This window comes from Lonchura striata, chromosome 4A (genome assembly GCF_050655825.1).
Source record: "Lonchura striata isolate lonStrDom1 chromosome 4A, ASM5065582v1, whole genome shotgun sequence".
Taxonomy (NCBI): Eukaryota; Metazoa; Chordata; class Aves; order Passeriformes; family Estrildidae; genus Lonchura; species Lonchura striata.
Genome location: NC_140742.1, coordinates 9518816 through 9536951, shown reverse-complemented (window position 1 = coordinate 9536951; position 18136 = coordinate 9518816). Strand labels below are relative to the sequence as shown.

At 39.7% G+C, this 18136-nt stretch overlaps 1 long non-coding RNA gene across 1 annotated transcript in view; it reads right to left on the bottom strand.

The window, feature by feature from the left end:
• Nucleotides 1-18136, bottom strand: part of LOC110480443 (uncharacterized) — a 421448-nt gene that overhangs the window by 166521 nt on the left and 236791 nt on the right. The window lies entirely within an intron of this gene.

Sequence of the window (18136 nt, the reverse complement as noted above, 5' to 3'; positions counted from 1 at the left end):
AGGAAGCTCCACAAACCAATACTAATATCTAAAATAAATGGATACAAATATGTTGCATGTACATTTGTGTAATATATTTAAACTAATGAAAATAAAGAAATCAAAGCTATGAAAGGAGGAGATGGGAGGAGAAAGAGAACAAGGAAAGTAACAGAACAAACCCTGTATTTCCTTTTGAAGAGTGCTGTTCTAGAAAGGCTCTGGAAAGCACAGACCAACTCAAAAAGGCTTGGGGCAGACAGGCATGATCTTCAAAGATGGCAAGAGATTATTTTACTGGCCAAACTATTGTCCAAGAAGGAAGGAGGGGAAGAAGAGACACATGCCTGGCATGCTGCACTCTGCTGCTACTCCAGCCCTGTCCCTCATGACATTTTTGGGGAAGACAGTGGGAATGGCCCCTGCCACAGCAGGCGTGGGAGCTGTGCAGGGCTCTGGGTTACAACAACCCCACCAGTGTTCTGCACAGCCCCACACAGGGTGGTGCATGTTAAGAAATATTCAGCTGATGCTAGAACATAACCTAGCCAATTTCTAGGAAATAAAGAGATGTCAACTTCAAGGCTGCATTTTACTCCCTTTTGTTCCTAGAAGCATGCCAGGTATTTGACAATGCGTGCGCTGTTTACAGCTGAGTTTCACAAACATGCAAAGAGAACCCCCAAGATCCTGGCAGTGACAGGGGAAGGACAGGACAAAAGCCATCTAGTCTCCAAACCAAAACGGGGCTGGCTCCTGTGCCTCACCTCACTTGCTCACTGTCATTGTCCAGTATAAGTATGGCAGTTTCAATTCACTGAAAATCACAAAAATGTCAGATATTACCCTGAGTTTATCCAAACCATTGAGGAATGTGTCCAAGTTATTCCTACTATAGTCACTGCTGTGTTGCTGTTATTGCAAACAGGAGGAATTCTTTAACAAATGCTGCCTAAGATCAGGATTGATCCATGCCACACACTGAAAATTTCAGTGAAAACACATATGTTATGAGTTACCACTAACTACAGTCCTATCCTCTGCTATTTGTCAGTTCTCAAAATATTTGTCATTCAGATCTCAGGAGCCATAAGAAGAAAACTCATCCATCTTTATTACTTCAAAGGGAATATATTACCATCTAAAGTGTCATTTAATTTTCAACACTAACTATGTATTTTCTGGGGAACATTTTACATGGAAACCACATCCACATCACACATACATGACAGTTAGTGTCCAATCAAACTTAACAGAGTTCCATCCTAACAAATATTTTGTTATCACCAGTCACTATGATTTATTGTGATCTATAAAGATTGTGTTCTCTCCCTCTTTCAAAAGAGGGAAGTACTGAAGTTCCCTCCTACACAAATTCAAATCCACAACTTATTGCTTTGGGAATGGGGACAAATTGCTTTTGCTCTCTTTTTAAAAATAAAAAGATAAACAAGAAAAAGAAAAAAAAAACCAAAGATACTCTCTTTATAAAATGAATCTGTGTTCCCCACAGGAAAATTCAATTTTTGATAATTTTTAAAATAGATGAAAATAGTGTTATGAAATGCCACAAATCACTCCTTCCTAATAGAAATCCTGGTCTGCAGCAGGCTCTGATATGGCCCAAGTGAAATGGCTCACAGTTATGGTTCCCATTTGTCTCTGCTTGGTTTTCAGCTCAGTTGCAAAGGAAAATTCTGCTGCAATTATAAATCCTGGGCCAAACCCTCAGCAAGTTCAAAGCAGCATGGCTCCATTAGCTGGCCCTTTCTCTCCCACAGCATTTCCCTGCACAGCATTCAGGACATGGATAGAGGGACAGCTCCATCCCAGCAGCACTGGGCTCAATTCCCCAAGCAATGTTTAGGGAATGGTTTGTGTCTCATGTGAAATCACAGACACAGTTCTAAGTGCAGCTCCCTCTTTTGATGGGTGAGAGCTCAGTTAAATGGACATGGTCATTGCACACCAGATGCTGCAGTGCTGGGAACTGTCCTGGGAAGGTCAAAACATGTAACAAGTTCTCTATCCTGGCAGCTCACCCCTGTATTTTTCAACTTTTCCCCTTGCAAGAAAAGAAAGGTAAGTTTTTTTTTCTACTTTATTAAAATGGTTTTAGACCTTTAAGTGAAAATTGTTGTACAGCTGTAAAGCTCTAATAATAAAGAAAATGGTAACATTTTTACAGTACATCACCAACAAATTTTGATTTTTAAAGGGATAGCTGACTACTGAATTATTGATTCAGATTTGCCAGCTGATAAACTAGCATAAATTTCTCTAGACTCAATGAAAATGCATGGACCACTGGTTCATCTCAAAGTAAATGAAGTCTAATTGTATTGTCTCTGATTTATTTTAAAATGCAGCAAAAATAAGGGCTACAACTACTAAGCAGTGTTTCAAAACTAAACATAGAGGAAAACATAAATTTCAATAATCATTCTGTCTCTGCACAATAGAAGCATAAATTTTTTTTCTTTATATAAAAACAAACAAAAATCACTTGTAATGATCATGGTTATAAATAAGAATTCTAACATACAGTGCCCGTGAATTTTTCAAGGTAATGCAGCACACACAATATTATAAGAAAAAGCAACTACCCCGAAAACTTTCTCTCTTGGCTTTAAAAATACACTCTCTGCAATTACAACAATTTTATAAACAAAAACTTCCCTAAATAAAAGTAATTTACATCATCTGGCAAAAAGAGCAGAAGATTAAAGAGCCAAGGCTATATAAAAGAATGATTATGGTGAAGCTGAAACAAAACACTTTCCATAGAGCGAAACAAAAGCTACTCCCAATAAAATGGATGCCAGCAATACCAGGTACACCCTATTTCTTCACTGCAGAGTTTTTTAAAGGAAATACCAAGTTCTTAGGGCAGGTTGTGACACATTCACCTGCTGAAGAGCTGTGGTGGCCCAAAGCACTGCCAGCCTCCCGCTGCCAGTGCCAGCTCTGCCAGCCCTTGCCAGCCCACGGCTCGCTCCAGGAGGGACCGAGGGCAAAGCTGGGCTCAGCTGCCAGCCCTTGGGACAGGGGATTTCAGCACACTCCACTTCCCTGGGAGCAAGGAGTGGGCACTTGCTTTTTTGTCTCACTGTTCAAGGTAACCTGGGAGCTGGTGGCAGCATGGTGGCATTGAGAGTTAAGAGCAGAGTGAGCTTTACTGACACTTTAAGGCATCACAGAAAGACTGATGAGGGCGTGTCTAAACTCTCACTTCTGAGCAATGCCATCTTACTTGTAGTAATCTCCACTTTCTCCCCCAAGAAGTGCTTCTATTTGAAAAGACCAATAGCTGCTGTTTTGCTAAAGGATTTTTACCAAAAGAGCACAAGATAATTTGGAGGCACAGGTTTGCAGAACTAGCATGAATGGAAAGGAAGTTCCTTTATTCCTACTTTTGGAAGCTTTTGGACTTTTCTGCACATACCCTGAAATCTACAACTAATGCTCCACTTACCAAGTAGTACTTCTAAGTGTGAAGTTAAAATAAACTTAATTTAATGACATAATTCCCAGAAAAAAGACCATATACAGTACGTATCTACAGGAATTAATACCAAAAACATGAAAGCTTCCCTCAGGATAATGAACCTGGCTGAAAAACCATTTCCTCCCAGCTGCTGATGTGGCTACTCAAAGGAAGGAAAACTATCAGTGCAGCTGTGCACAAGGCAGTTGATATTCAGTTAATGTATGCAATGGCAGAACACTTTCGCTTTTCTAGGTTCTTATATTTCCCATGTTTTGAATCAAAACTTCCTCACAGTACCATTTTTTAATACAAAAACTCACAGAATTTGTACACTGCTCACTGGCAGGGTCTTTGTTCTATTTCCTCTTCCCTCCCCAGCTCAGTGGCTGACCCAGCCAGGCACTTCCCTACCTGGTGCTGGCAGAGCCCCACAAGAGCCAGTGGAGAATGCTAAGTAAAGTTGGCCCAGGAACCAGTCCCCTGTTCCTGCTGGAATTTGTCAGGAAATCAAAAAGTGTTTAAAATAAAAATAAGACAAAATCAACACAGTTGGAATACCTCCACTGAAAAATCTATTTAAATACAGGCAGAAAGCTTATTTAACTTGATAAACAGAAACAAAAAGGAATCTGTCTTACAAGCAGGGACCAAGACAGGGAGCTGTGGAAGCTGCTGGGCTGATGCTCAACAGCTGCAAGTCTTCTGTCAGCACTGCAGCTCCACAGGCAAACCAGGCACCACCTTCCTTTCTCTGAGATTTGCAATCTGCCATGCAAGGCAGGTGCTATCAAGCTGTTCATTAACTCCAAACTTATATTTAAAAACAGTATCTCAAAAGCTGAGACTAAATTTCACAGCTCTGAAGGCACAAACTACAGCAACAATGAGCAATGCTACAAAAGATGTGGTGCAAAAAGGTCTTTTCAAAATTGCTGGATTTTATTTTCACTTCATCATTGGCAGATTCAACTTTCCCCCCACTTTTTCTCTGCTAAACATACAAGAATGAATGCCCGAAGATTAATGTAACCGTGACATAGGTCTTCAGTCAGAGTCTGTTTGTAACAAAATTAAAATTCTATCACTCCTGTAGTTTCTGTTTTCTGACCTAGGCTTTCAGGCAACAGAGATCCCATGGATATTATCTGAGTTATTTTTATTTGCACAGGACAGATCTTGAATTCTAAATGTATTACACAATTTATCCTTAAAGTGATTCACCTTCACTGTTGTCTTCCTGGCTCTCTTTATTTTCAGAAGCAGTTATTTTGCTGACATGTTAAAATTTCCCTTACCTTACACAAAATCATCTTGTCTACTGTAGTGTCTAATTCTACCAATACAAGTACAAAATGACTGAGGTGAGATGATCTGTAAAGCTAGTTATTTTGTGATTTCTATTTAATTTAATCTGATGAAAGTGGGTTAGATCAGAGTGCCTCGAACACTTAGTTAATGATCCATGTATGAGCAGTACCCTCTCCAAGAACATTTCTGGACAGAGTGTGCTGCAGAGAAAGAAGCAAGCAATTTCCATTACAGAATTGTATTTTTTATTTCAGACTATCCAATTATGATAAATTACAAAGACATCTTAAAAATCCTTTTCTGATAAAGAAACAAGACAGTGTTTCAAAGTTTTTTTTCTTCATAAAGTACTTCACTCTCCAGAGGAACTATGCTTATTCTAAAAGTGCCAAATCAAAAATCCAGTTTAGGTGCAGTGACTGGCCAACTTGCCACAGCCTTCCCACTTGTAAAACAGTTTTCCATAGTTCCTTTTTGTCACTCATGTTTCTCTTGGAATTTTAATTTTTTATTGAGTCTGCACTGCAGCTACACCAGAAAAGCTCTGATCTCTGCTTCACCTACAAACACTCTTCTACCACATACTAGATGATTCTGAAACAACTCTCCTGTAATTAAAGCTTCTCTCTGAAGCACCTGTAAGCTTTACAACCAGCAGACATTTTAGTCCCATGATGTTTAAAGTTCTGTTTACAGGTATTATCTGCATTCTGCTCTATTTAAGGTCAGAATCCTGATACAAGCTTTCAAAGGCAAAGATCTGTCTCACTCCATTGACATTATACTACAGTAGATACACAGATCTTGAAAGATCACTTTATACACTAGGAAAATAGATTCCAGCACAGCAAGAAAGGCTGAAGTACCACCTAACATCAGGTCACAAAGGTCAGTTAGAAGAAAGATATAATAAAGTGATACAGATGGTAAATTACTGTATCTCTGGAGATTTTCTACTGAACAGAATTACAGTCATGATACTAGTGATAACTGCATACTAAAAAGATTCTTTTTCCCACATTTAAAGTTGATTAAAAGACACTTTTTTTTAAACTACACTAAATTTTCATGTATTGCAGACCAAGTCGCTCTAAAGAAACTGAGCTCTGCAAGTAAATTAGTTACATTTCTGCTAAGACTATATTAAATAAGGCCAAAATCCCTCGTGACTGGCAATGTATCTTTCATAAAGCTCTATTCTGTTGAAGTACTCTGCTTTCTAGGCAACGAGCCGAGGAAGGCCAGAGCCTGTAAGAGGGGCTACTCCAGAAGAATGCAGCCCCAATCATTTATCCAGCAGCCCTCTGCCACCACACATATTGGAGACACCTGATAAGTGAAGAGTTCATACAAATAATCTTTGCTTTTCTGTTAAGCAACATGCATTTGCAGTTTTCCCTTCAGGATCCACAGCTGTGCAGCCAATGCAGGACACTTAATTTATCAGAAGACAGCAGTGCTGACAGAGGTAGTATCACCAGGCAGCCTCTTCCATCTGTTAAATATATGCCTCCCTCTTCCCCCAGCTTTCTTCTTCCTTCTGCAGAGAGGAGGAGCACAAGTAGTTGTATCCTAAACAATTTGGCCATGTATACAATTTTTGCCTTATTCTTCTCTGACAATTCAAATTCCCCATGTTAGACCAGCACAGTCATTTATGCCACTCATTGTTTGCTCACAAAACTATCTCTTGAGAATATAATATAGTATTGTCAGATCAGAATGACAGCTGATGATAATGCAAGTTCCTCTGTATTCTGGTTGCCAATTTTATAGTTTAAGTCTTACTGAGGTTTAATACTCAAGGAAAAAGAGTGCAGAGTTTTTACTTCAGACTTCAGCTAGTTCCAGTTTAGGAAGAGCATAGTTCAATGCCAGTAGGTGAAATAAATTCAAAAGAACAAAGTTTGGAAGAAATAATGAAACGAAAAGATTTATAATACATTCTAAAGATCAGTGACTGAAAGTCTCAATATGCAGAAGCATCTTTCAAACAATCTGTTATTTTACTGGTACTGGTACACAGGAAGAAAAACAAATTGGCTCTTGGTGCCATTTCAAAACCCTCATTTGGTCTACAAATGTAGCTCAGATTTGTGGCTAGTGCCACCATAAGGTAAAAAAAGAACAAGATTTATCATTCAATGTAAAATATATCCAGACCAGAATATGAGCCCTTTTCAGAATTATAGGATTTTTGTGGAGGACTAGAACCTTCTTAGCTCCTGAATTTACTGCCAGTTGCTTTGTAGGAAAAGAAGAAAATCCCAGTCAGTAAAACCAGATCAGGACAGTTGGCCTCTGCAGTGGCCCAGCTGTCCCAAAGCCTTTGCTCACAGCTTTCTCTCCCCTTCTCTTCACAGCCTGCACTTACACCTCTGGCAACTACAAAAGCCAGTTCTCTCACAAACTGAACACATTGAAAGGGAACAAAGTGGGAAATGAGTAACAAGCATACGTGTAGACTACAAACACTTCTAAAAGCAAGAAGTGTCAGCAGTTTTTCCTCCTATCTTCCTTTCCACCCTCTGGTTATACCCTTTTCAGTAGAAATGCACAATCCTTCAAAATTTTGGAAGGATGAGCCTCAGAAAACCAACTCCCTAAGGACTTCTCTCTGGATACTAAAACCATTTGATTTTTAATAGCAGACAGAAGCATTGTGCTTGGGAGATATTACTACCCGCAGATTAAGGCATTTCAGGAATCCTTACAGTAAACTGGAGAAAGAAATATTGGGATTGGAAAAACACACATAAAATGTGATACTAAGAATTAAGAATTGCTTGGGTTGGAAGATGCACACACAATTTCTTCTTTGAAAATGAAACAATCCTATTTACATGTGTGGTTTCACAGGGTACCTCAGAAGCTTGGCACAGGCTTCATGCAGCACTTTCCCATTTCCTCCTAAGTCACAGACCATTGCCAGGACATGACACTCCCAGTTAAATGCTTTTGCTCTAGAAATGACAGTGCTAATAAATGTTTTCTAATACTACCATGAGCATGTCTAACATCAGGCTTTTGATAAGCTATGAAGCATACAGATTGCAAAAGTGCTGTCTACAGAATCTCAAGCCAAGAATGATTTTGTGATTAATGGAAAGCTGATGTATCTCAGGGAATGAATCTAAATATGAGGAATGCAACAATATGTTGAGAAGAGTTTAATCAATACTTTTTATGCTAGCACAAACTTAGCTCGCCTTATTACATGACATTACTAACTTTCAACTGTGGGCAATTTTTATGCCCTAAGCATTCAGCTTTAAGCAGTTCTTCATGTGAATTGTTCAGCTTGACCAGTTACAAAGTAGGGGAAATGTGTACATACAGGCCTGATTCAGCATGGAATTAATTTATTTTGCACTAATAGGTCTTAATTTCCCTCTGAACATACATATACAGTGAGGTCTGAAGGAAAAGACAGATTTCAGAAACTTGATTTCTTTTTAAGATAATTAGAGCCCGTGGGACACATAGTCTCATCCATGGGCCCCTTCTCATTTACAGTCCTGACAAATTAATGAGAGCTTTTATGTACCCAAATATCATCAAGAGATAAAGCTTCAGGTAGTTTTCTTCATTACTGGATATAGTCACACTTTCCCACCCCTCATCACCCTCCAGCATTTGTTGTGATTCATATTTTATGTCCCTTTGTGGCACACCCAGCAACAGTCTCCCAGCTGTTGGTGGCTGCATGGACACCCTTCCACAGCCTTTGGAGCAGCACAGGGAGAGGAGCACAGGGCTGAAAACCTCTCATGCCTCAGCACCAGCCAGGCAGAACCTCTACTGGGCTCTGTGCTGACCATCATGGCCCACTGCACTCATACATCATCCACCAGCATATAAACTGCTTCCAGTTAATGGTCCTTCTGACATTTTTCATCTACAGCCTCACTGTCTGAGAAGTTCAACATTACAAAAATTTCCCCAAACACTTTGTCAGAAAATGGAAGTACTTTTACAAATATGAATTAAAATGGTCAATGTTTTCTTTTTGTTTTGTGGGGTGGTTTGTTTTTTTTTTTAATTAAATAGATTTGATTGATAAAATTTGACATATCTTAGCACACTTGGTTTCTTCAGGCTAGGGTAATCACTTGATTCTTCTCTGTCATACCCTGAAAGATCTCCTAAAGCATAAGATTTCCAGTGTGCTCTGAACCTCACACAAAATTGATTTCAGCCCATACAGTACTACTGGAGTCTGATGCTGATGAATTACCCTGCTAGTGAAACACAATTTCTACTAAATCAACAAACAGTTTGCTATAGAGGCCATAAGATTCACTCAGTTTCTACAACAAAAGCTCCCATTTCCTCTTCATTAATCCTTGTAAGTGAAATTCAATCGACAAGAGAAAATTCCTGCTAGCTAGCCTTATGGTGTTCTTAACCATTTTGAAGATTAAAGAGAACCCAACTATCAAAGCAATAGAAGTTAATTTAAGATTTAAGTGACCCAGGGGAGTCTGAGGCCACTATTCAAAACTCTTGTCTCTTATGATTATGGAAAATCATGTGTTCACTGACTAATCTCCCAACATAGATTACTGAAAAGCAATCTTTTAAGCACTGAGAAGATTGCAGAGTTCCTAAAAATCTCCTTCAGAACAAAAGACAAGTATCAAGTTTGAAGATAGAATTTTAACTGAATTTTGAACAGTTTTTATATTATATACTATTTTCTCATATTGTAAAACCTACAATAGTCCAGTTTGTAAACTTAACTCTGCTTTCTTAAAAAAAAACAAAGCAAACAAACACTGAGATTCAGGATCAGGAAATTCTTTTTGATGCATCCATTTTGCTTTGGGGTGAAATGCAGAAGGGAAATACATTCCTGTGGCATTTCAGCCAATACGAAAAAGCAGTTCTGTATTCTCTCACTGTTTCTGCTACACTTCCATTCCTCTGAAAGACTAGGTAAATATTACTCCAAATCTTAATTTATAGCTGTTATATGAAGCAGAGATACTATACAGGATTTATCAAAATAAAAGAGAAAAAATGCAGACAGTTTGGGTCATTCTGTCAAATTACTCCTCCATTCATAAATTTAAATTCTTTATCTAATTCTGTATTATATGTATATATATGTATTATATAAGACCAAGTTTGATGCAGTAAGAAGGATGTCTAACTAGCATATTCTGTTTGAACTTTATTCAGCTTCTCTGCACCTCCACAGTCATCCCCAACCACCAGGAGTTACTTGACCAGAATGATGAAGTCAGGTATAGTGTGAACACAACACACACACATGTGCATTGTGCCAGGATGGGGAAATCCACCAGAGCTCCATAGCTCAGTGCACAGAGGTGTTAGAAATCCCATTTCTATAGGCTGGAGCCCAGCTCAATTTATCCTATAATCAGTAGCTCATTGCAATTGTAGAGAATGTACAAACTGACAGTGCAAGTCAAAAATCAACCACTGCTTTTTACCATTTTATATATCCTGTCTCAACCAAAATAATCTCCAATCCCTACTAAGAGTATTCTCCCATTTGCTGTATTTTCCCTCATAACAGATGGTTTCATACTCAACAGAATATCAGTCCAGACAGACTTTATTTAGGCTATGTCATCCAGAACCTTGTATCCATTTGCTTAGGAGCTCTCTGATACTTTTAGTGACATACACTGCAAGATCAAGTCATCTGGAAAAGTACTTTCTCCTCTCAGGTTTTGATAATCTGCTCAGTGAAACATTTCTTCCTCTATCTCCCCATACTGTTGCACTTGAATTGGTAAGAAGCATCATTTAAGTCAATATGAACACAGCAGTACAAATAGTATTAGAAACACATTCTATTATCTTCAAAAAAGTCAGAAGTCTAGGTGCACACGGAATGCTGGTTAGTAGAAGCCAGTGAACTTCAAGTTCACATTTGTAACATCTGGATCAATAAAGTAGCCTTCCAAATATTAACAAAGACATCTATGTCATGTCAAACATCAGATTCTAGCATGTCATAAAATAAGGATCCCAACACAGAGAACAACAACAAAAAAAAACCCAAACAAACAAACAAAACAAACAAACAAAACACCAAAAAAACCCACTACATTGACTTCTGTTTCACCAGTGGCTTTACAGTACAGGCAAAAAAAAAAAAGCACCCCCCTGACTGCACATCATTGACCATGTCTTTTTATATGTCAGAACCAGGAAAATTCAGTTATCTGCCATGTGCTATAGAGACACTGCGCTTTCCGACCCAACGCCATGTCAAGCTTCCTACGTCACTCTTGGGTTTTTCTATGAAGATTGAGTTAGATACGTTTACTGAGTGCCAGTTTTATCAAATATAGCAAGCAATTACTCATCATGTAGCTGGACTTGATTTTACTTGGAGCCAAGTCCATGAGCCATTCCAACAGCAAGGCCACAGAGTCTGATTCCATGAAAAGCCATCAGCAGCCTCCAGCACTGCTCATTCCCCCTCTCAACTCATAGTTATGTAGATAATGTCAACAAGCAGATCCACATGCTGTAAGCAATACTGTTAGACATAGGCTAGCACATGATACAAAGCAATTCTAGTTTCTTAATTAACAAAGGGGTCTTGAAAAAAGGGCACACAGTCCCACCAAGTCCCTAAATATGGTTAAATCGGTGGTTCCCTGGAGCAGGTCACAGAGCCTCTGAAGAGCAGAGACATGTAAACTCTTCTGACACACTGTTTCAGGCTGAAATAATTTCTTCACACAAGCTTTTGTTATGGCTAATTATAATTTCTATCAGAGTTGCAGAGATTTGTTATCACCATGGAAAAAGGATAGCTATTAAACAAAATAGTGCAGATATTGCCTGCTCCAGAGAAACCATAATCCACATTCTTCAGATATAAGGTCAATAGTACTTACTCTAGCTATGCCACCATTTGCTATCAGCCTCGATGTCATTTCTCTTTGATCCTCGCTGCTGCTGCTGCTGTTTTTTCAGCTGCTGTTAAATGCCTGTGAATATTTTCCTCTTAGAGGAATAATTACAACATCATGACAAAAGCTGCTCCTGTTCAAGGGCCACCTTCCATTATGCACTTATAGTCCTTGGCCTTCCTCACATTTGAACACTTTCTGCTTCTCTTCTCTCATCTCTTATCTCATCTCTTATAGGAGCAAAGTTGCACCTTAAAAGGGAACAGCTTTCATACTGTTTGATGCAAGTCATTTTCAACATGGTACTACAGGGCCAGCCTCATGTTACACTGCAAACACTATGAACACAACTCCGCTGCTAACAGGCATCCTTTTGCTTCTTTCTCCTAGGGAATTTGCTCCCATTTTTGCTGCTAAGAAACAATAGCCACCAGTACTTAAGAGACACAAGAGCAGTAAACGTGGAGAAGGGGGAGGAGTGCAGCTGGCTGTCCACAGCCTTTCCTGCAGCCACCACACAGGTGACCTGGTCATAAAAGGAGATCAGGTTGGTCGAGCACAACCTGCCCCTCCTAAACCCCTGCTGGCTGGGTCTGGTACCCTGGCCATCCTGTAGGTGCTGTGTGATGGCACATAGTCTCCATTCCAAGGGAAGTTCCTGCCTTGCTTGGCAGACACCTGTCTTTCAAACCAAGACAACAAGCTTTCTGTGGAGGTACCATGCACAGCTCTGCACTGCTGCTAGATGTACCCACAGCCACACAGGAGCTTTACACTAAAGACATCCTGCTTTATTAACAGCCACGCGTGCATTATGCAGGAAAAAGGCCATGTGTCCCTCTAAGACTTGTGCCTAAAGACTAGAAATTGCCAGAGAAATGAGTTACTTCTAATCAACTTCAAAAGCCTATTTAAATCTATTCATTTTAGCTTCCTAATCCAAAATGTGTTTACTGCTCCCAGTTAATTGTAGGTTAGGGTGGGCATTCTTCTGTAATATTGATGGACTAAAACCCAGTTAAATGAACATTATAGAGAAATGCCTCCCTCTTATCACTGAATCATTTCAGGAAAGCTGTATGTTCTGCTATATGGAAGGAACATACAGGAAAGATGATCACAAGGATTACCTAGCCTTGGAGTAAGTCATTAGAAGAATCAGGTGTACATCAGACTGACATGCACAGTTGAGCTGGTGACAGAAACTGGCAATGCTAATGGAGAAGGAATCAATGGAGTAAATCCAACATTCCAGCAAAAAGGGGAAGGCAGCAGGAGTAGGCCTGTGGTAAAGGGCACTGTGCCCTCTAAGATCCTTAGTCATCCATTTCACAAGCACCATCTTAGACCAAAGGTCCCTCTGCAGTCACCTCCTCTACACAGGTGGGCCCTTCCATCCTTAGGGTTCCACAGAAACTTAGAAAGTAGGATACATTCAATTATTAGAGTACCCTGAACATCAGAAATCATCATCCATAGCCTCTAATCAACACCTCTGACAACCAGGCTCTCCAAGGTGAAATTCCTTCTATCCCTCCCACTAAGAGTGGACTTGAATTTGTCTTTGCTAAAGCTGCTGCACCATGAGACAATTTTGGCCAGTTTTCCTAAGGTAATGAGCCTTAGAATTAATAAAGATAATTTTTGCAGAACTTGTAAGAATGTAATTCACTGGACTGAACAGTGACCCACGCTAATGACACACCACTGACCAAAACAGTGGCTGAACTGAGCTGTTACACACTCTCCCTGCTCTCAGCCTGGCTCTGTGAGCAGCAGCACCAAGCATTGTCAGAGCTGCAATTAAATCTGTAAACGGAGAAAGCTATGGGACAGAAAAGAAAGCCAAAGAAACACACAGCTCAATTTCATTCTTAATGGAACATGCATTGCTAAAGCAGCATCTATTTCAGTGTATTCACACAGGAAAGCTGTTAATGTAGCAATTTTTGTGGATACAGAATTTCACAGACAGGACATATGAGTCCTTTTTAAAAATTATGAGTATGTTATTCCATTAGAGAAGATAATACGGGGATCAGATTTCATTTACAGGATATGTTTTAATTTAGTCCTGTGGTGATTTAGATGAGTCAAAAGTATCTTAAAATGCTTCTGAAACTCCATTTGCAAACCTCACAGAGTTCAAATCACTTTCCTTTAATAAACTGGTCATTGCTCTTCTTTAAATGCCATTACATTTAACATTTCTGCTTTGTTTTCCATAGCATTAATAACAGTTATTGACAGCCAGCAGCCAAACTCAAGATGAAAGGAATTTTCTTGCCCTGAGTTAATGCATTTCACATCCTGATAATTCTTTCTTTATTCCTGCTGTTTTAAACAAAACTAGATAGAAGCACCGTTTTTGCCTTTTGCTTATAACTGCTGGCTGATTAAACAGAAATACATCCTAGGAGTATTTCATTATGTTATCTGCCCCCAGTTGTTTTTAAGACGATTAATGATTTGTTCACCAAAGCTATATAATGACTTCAAAAGTTCTTTGATATGCCCAAATAACAACAATCTCCCTAATTTCTTAAAGTCTACTGTACAGACATGACTATGCAGACTGCTGTAAAATTGCTTACAGACAAATGCTTAATAAAGGGCTACTGAAGAACCACTGATTTGTATTTTATCTTACTTGCATTTGGCTCTATTACTAGTTTGTTTAAAAGAAGCATTTTTATTTGATGGTTGCAACCCCTAAAGCTCTGATTAATGAATCTTTAACATATTTAAAGGCACATTAAGTATAGCATTTGCTAGTGTTGGCTCTTTGAGCCTCCAGTTTCCTTTCTTTGTTCCTTCTATAATCTCAGATCATGGTAAATCAGTAGACAGCAGCATTTTATAAAGCATCTTAGAATTTCTTAAAATACAGCTACATTTTCATATTTACTGTGCACAAGCTTCCCATCACTCCCCACTTTGTGATTTGGCAGCAGTGCAGACTGTGCTGAAGAGGAGGGACCAGAGCTCATTTTTCCCTACAAGATCCACAGACTCTGATCTTCCATACCTTCTTTCACTTTCTCAGTCCTCCCTCTGCTTCAGCCTCAGATTTTAGACAAGTTTCCAGAGTCACTGCTAGAGTGGATGGTGTGAGAAGCAGGTTGCAGACAGGTAAGCATGGCCATCACTTGCACTGTCCTGTGCTGCAGCAGGCAGCTGCTCAGGAACTGGCTTGGCTGAGGAGATGGTGCAGCAGCAGCCAGCAGAGGCTAAATCATACTGCAGAGAAGTTGTGCACCAGAGAGCATTGCACCAAGCAAAAAGAGAAAAACCAGTTCTCACCCCAAACAGTTTATTTCTGTAACACAAGAGGTGGATACAAACAGATGGGGAAGGAGGAGGGAATGAGAAGACACTCCGATCAGATCATCAGCACCCAAAGTGCTGTCAAGACTCTGGGAGGCAACCTGCCAAAACCAAACTTTAATGATATTTTTAAGGGGGTGGATGCTCATTAATTTTAGACAAAAAATGTAAACATTAAGGGCTTACAAATCCTGTTCAGTTCAGAGAAGAAAATGCCATGCTACTGACTAAGAGGAACAGGATTGCCTCTCTAAAAGTGGCACCCAGAAGCAGCTGTTGGCTCAATGGTGCAGAGCTACCAGGACAGTGCAACCTGCAAACCCAGTGCCCACAAGCCTGTGCTGGCCTTCTCCAAAGGACTCTGGAGCCCTGATACCTCCTCACCCTCACATCCACATCTCTGGAAACAAAACAACTGCCCAGGCCAGGGGGACACTGCAGAGCTGCCTGATTTCCTAAGTGTACCACAGACAGCTCCCTGATAGCTTTCCTTTATTCCCATTGCTGCTCTATAGGACAGTTCAAACAGCTCCAGGGTGGACATTGCAGTTTTGTCATATGATTCTGGGAGTCAAATTTTCCAGATGTATCACTGCAGTGGGTGCCAACTTCCAGTTTGAAAAGTGATGCTTACAAACGTGATTCCCTTCAAAGACTGGAGGCATAATTGATGCCTAGATCTCTTTCAGAAAGTGAGATCTGGATTTTATTTTATTTTTAAATAAAGGTTTCCACTAGGCCTCCAGAAGATCAGGACTTTATAGAATCTTGGGTCCTTCAAATATAGAATCTGTTGATTTAGAATATGAATAAATGTTAAGATTATTTTTCAACTGCGATTTTCAAATATAATTAGGAGAATTTTTATTATAAATCTAGAGAGATAGCTATTTTTTTTTCTTTTCTGTTCAACACAAGGTCATTGCTACACATAAAGAAGCAAGATAGATTTGGGGCACTGTTTGCTTAAGGGCTAATTCTCATTCCAAATAATGATTAACAGGAGATAAAAAAACTGTGAGGTTGAAGGGAGTAAAGCAATTGAATTATAAAATACAAATGGAAAACAAAAAGCATTTGTAGCCTAATATACATAAACCAAGTGGCCAATGGTTTCAGGGGATTAGACACTCATGGTAATAATTACATATTAGTAATCAGTAACAGCATATATTCAATATTCAGCTGAAATGAAATAAGAGAATACACAACTCTCCCAGAGTGGACATTCAGTTTAGATAAATTGCACTATGCAGAAACTTGGTACTAATGAATGCCTATTTGCAAAGTGGTTTTGCTGCCTCTACTAGCCTGAACATCATTTTGAGCACAGTTAGGATCAAGCATGGTTTGACCTGAGAATTTTGCAGTTCTGAAAATTCTTGGGAAAAGATACCTTTATTAGAGGTGGACACAGATACCTTTTTTTCATGCAAATTAATTCCTTTTCAAGAGTAGCACACATGCCCAGGCTTACACAGTACAGCTCAGAGCAATCAGCTCCATCTTAGGTTCCTAAGGCTCTCATTTTAACAGCACTGCCCTGGAATTTGCTTTAGAAGCCTGTTCCACACCATGACAAATCAGAAGGTGCTGCATTTGTGCACCCGTGGATTAACATGGTGTACTCTGTGACTGACACTTCTCATTCTAGATTGATTACAAACTGTTTTCTTCCTTAGACTAAAGACAAGCTGCATCCTTACCACACTATTCATTCATCCTCTTGACAGCTATGCTCTAGAAAGGAGTGCTGCAGTCAGCTCAGCTGTGTCTATTTAACTGGCAACTCCTTCAGGGAAACACCCACACACACAGCTCCAAGCTTCACTGGACCTCACAGACTAAATAAATAAATAAATAAATCTGGATGTTAGATGTTCAAGGAAAATAAAAATGCTGCAGGAAGTGATATAAGTGGTTCATTAGACAAACTCACTCCTCTTGTGTCAGAAAAGAATGGGAGGAATCTTTGCACTTGGGTTTGGGAGGAGGTTCAACTACCTGCCAAGGCTGTCACTGAACAGAAATACCCCAGTTCTACCCTGACCGTGTTGAACATGGCATTAGTACATCCTGCTCAGAGCAGGAACTAGGAGAATTGGTTCATACTTGGGATGAGACCTGAAATACAGCAATACAACATGAGAGATAAAATTGGAAATTTCAAAAATGCCCCTCAGTGCCTCTCACTCCCTACTGACAGAAGTTTCTTGATACAGCTCCAGCTCACTGGGTACCTTGTGGTGCACAGCAAAGAACCAAACACCACAGGGAAGCCAGCCCAGGGGAGAATGAGGGCATCCGGCAGGTACAAACTACAGCTCTTCTGAGCAGAGTTTCTGAACCCACAATTGACTTTTTTCTTAATAAATTATTCTTTTATGTAAAAAATGTATTCATCTAAAAGTCAAAGATTTTTATTAAAATGCTACTTTCTTAGAAATTTTTCAGTCACTTTTCAGGGTAGGAGAAGACAGTAAGAGCCTATTCACACCATGATTTTCTATTTAGTGCCCTTCAGCCTGAGGTTTAAGCACTCTCTGCCGAGGCAAGGCTATAATTAGTCTGTACTGCAGCTAAGCAGGAGAGTCCACATAGCTGCTAAGTACTTCTCATCTGAGGGAAAGTAACATCCAAATGCCCACAGAATGACAGAGTGCATTTTGTGAGCAAACACTGAGAACCTACAGATGGTTTATGGTACAACAATGCAAGCAACCCAAAGCCAAACGGGATCAACCCCCCTGCTCATTTATTCTAGTAGAAAACAGAAAACGTATTTAGTGGTTGAAGGTAGAAACAGAAGCAGGAGCCTACTGCCACTCTCTGCTGTCAGCAGTAGGAAGAGGCTGGAGCAGGAGCTTGGCAATGAATGTTCCAGGCAGGAGAAATGGCAGCAGGGAAAGGTGGCAGAAACGTCAATAGCAGACATAGCTATGAGAAATGCTGTCTTAATCAAGCCCAAAATAATTCCCTTCCTTTTCATGTAAGAACACCTTCAAATATAACATTTAAAAATGTGTAATTGTCATTCTTCTGATGCTCTATGACATCCTGCCCTGTTCCTGCCACTTGTTTGCATATCTCTCATCAGAGCAGACTGGGACGTGACACTCTGATGCATCATTAG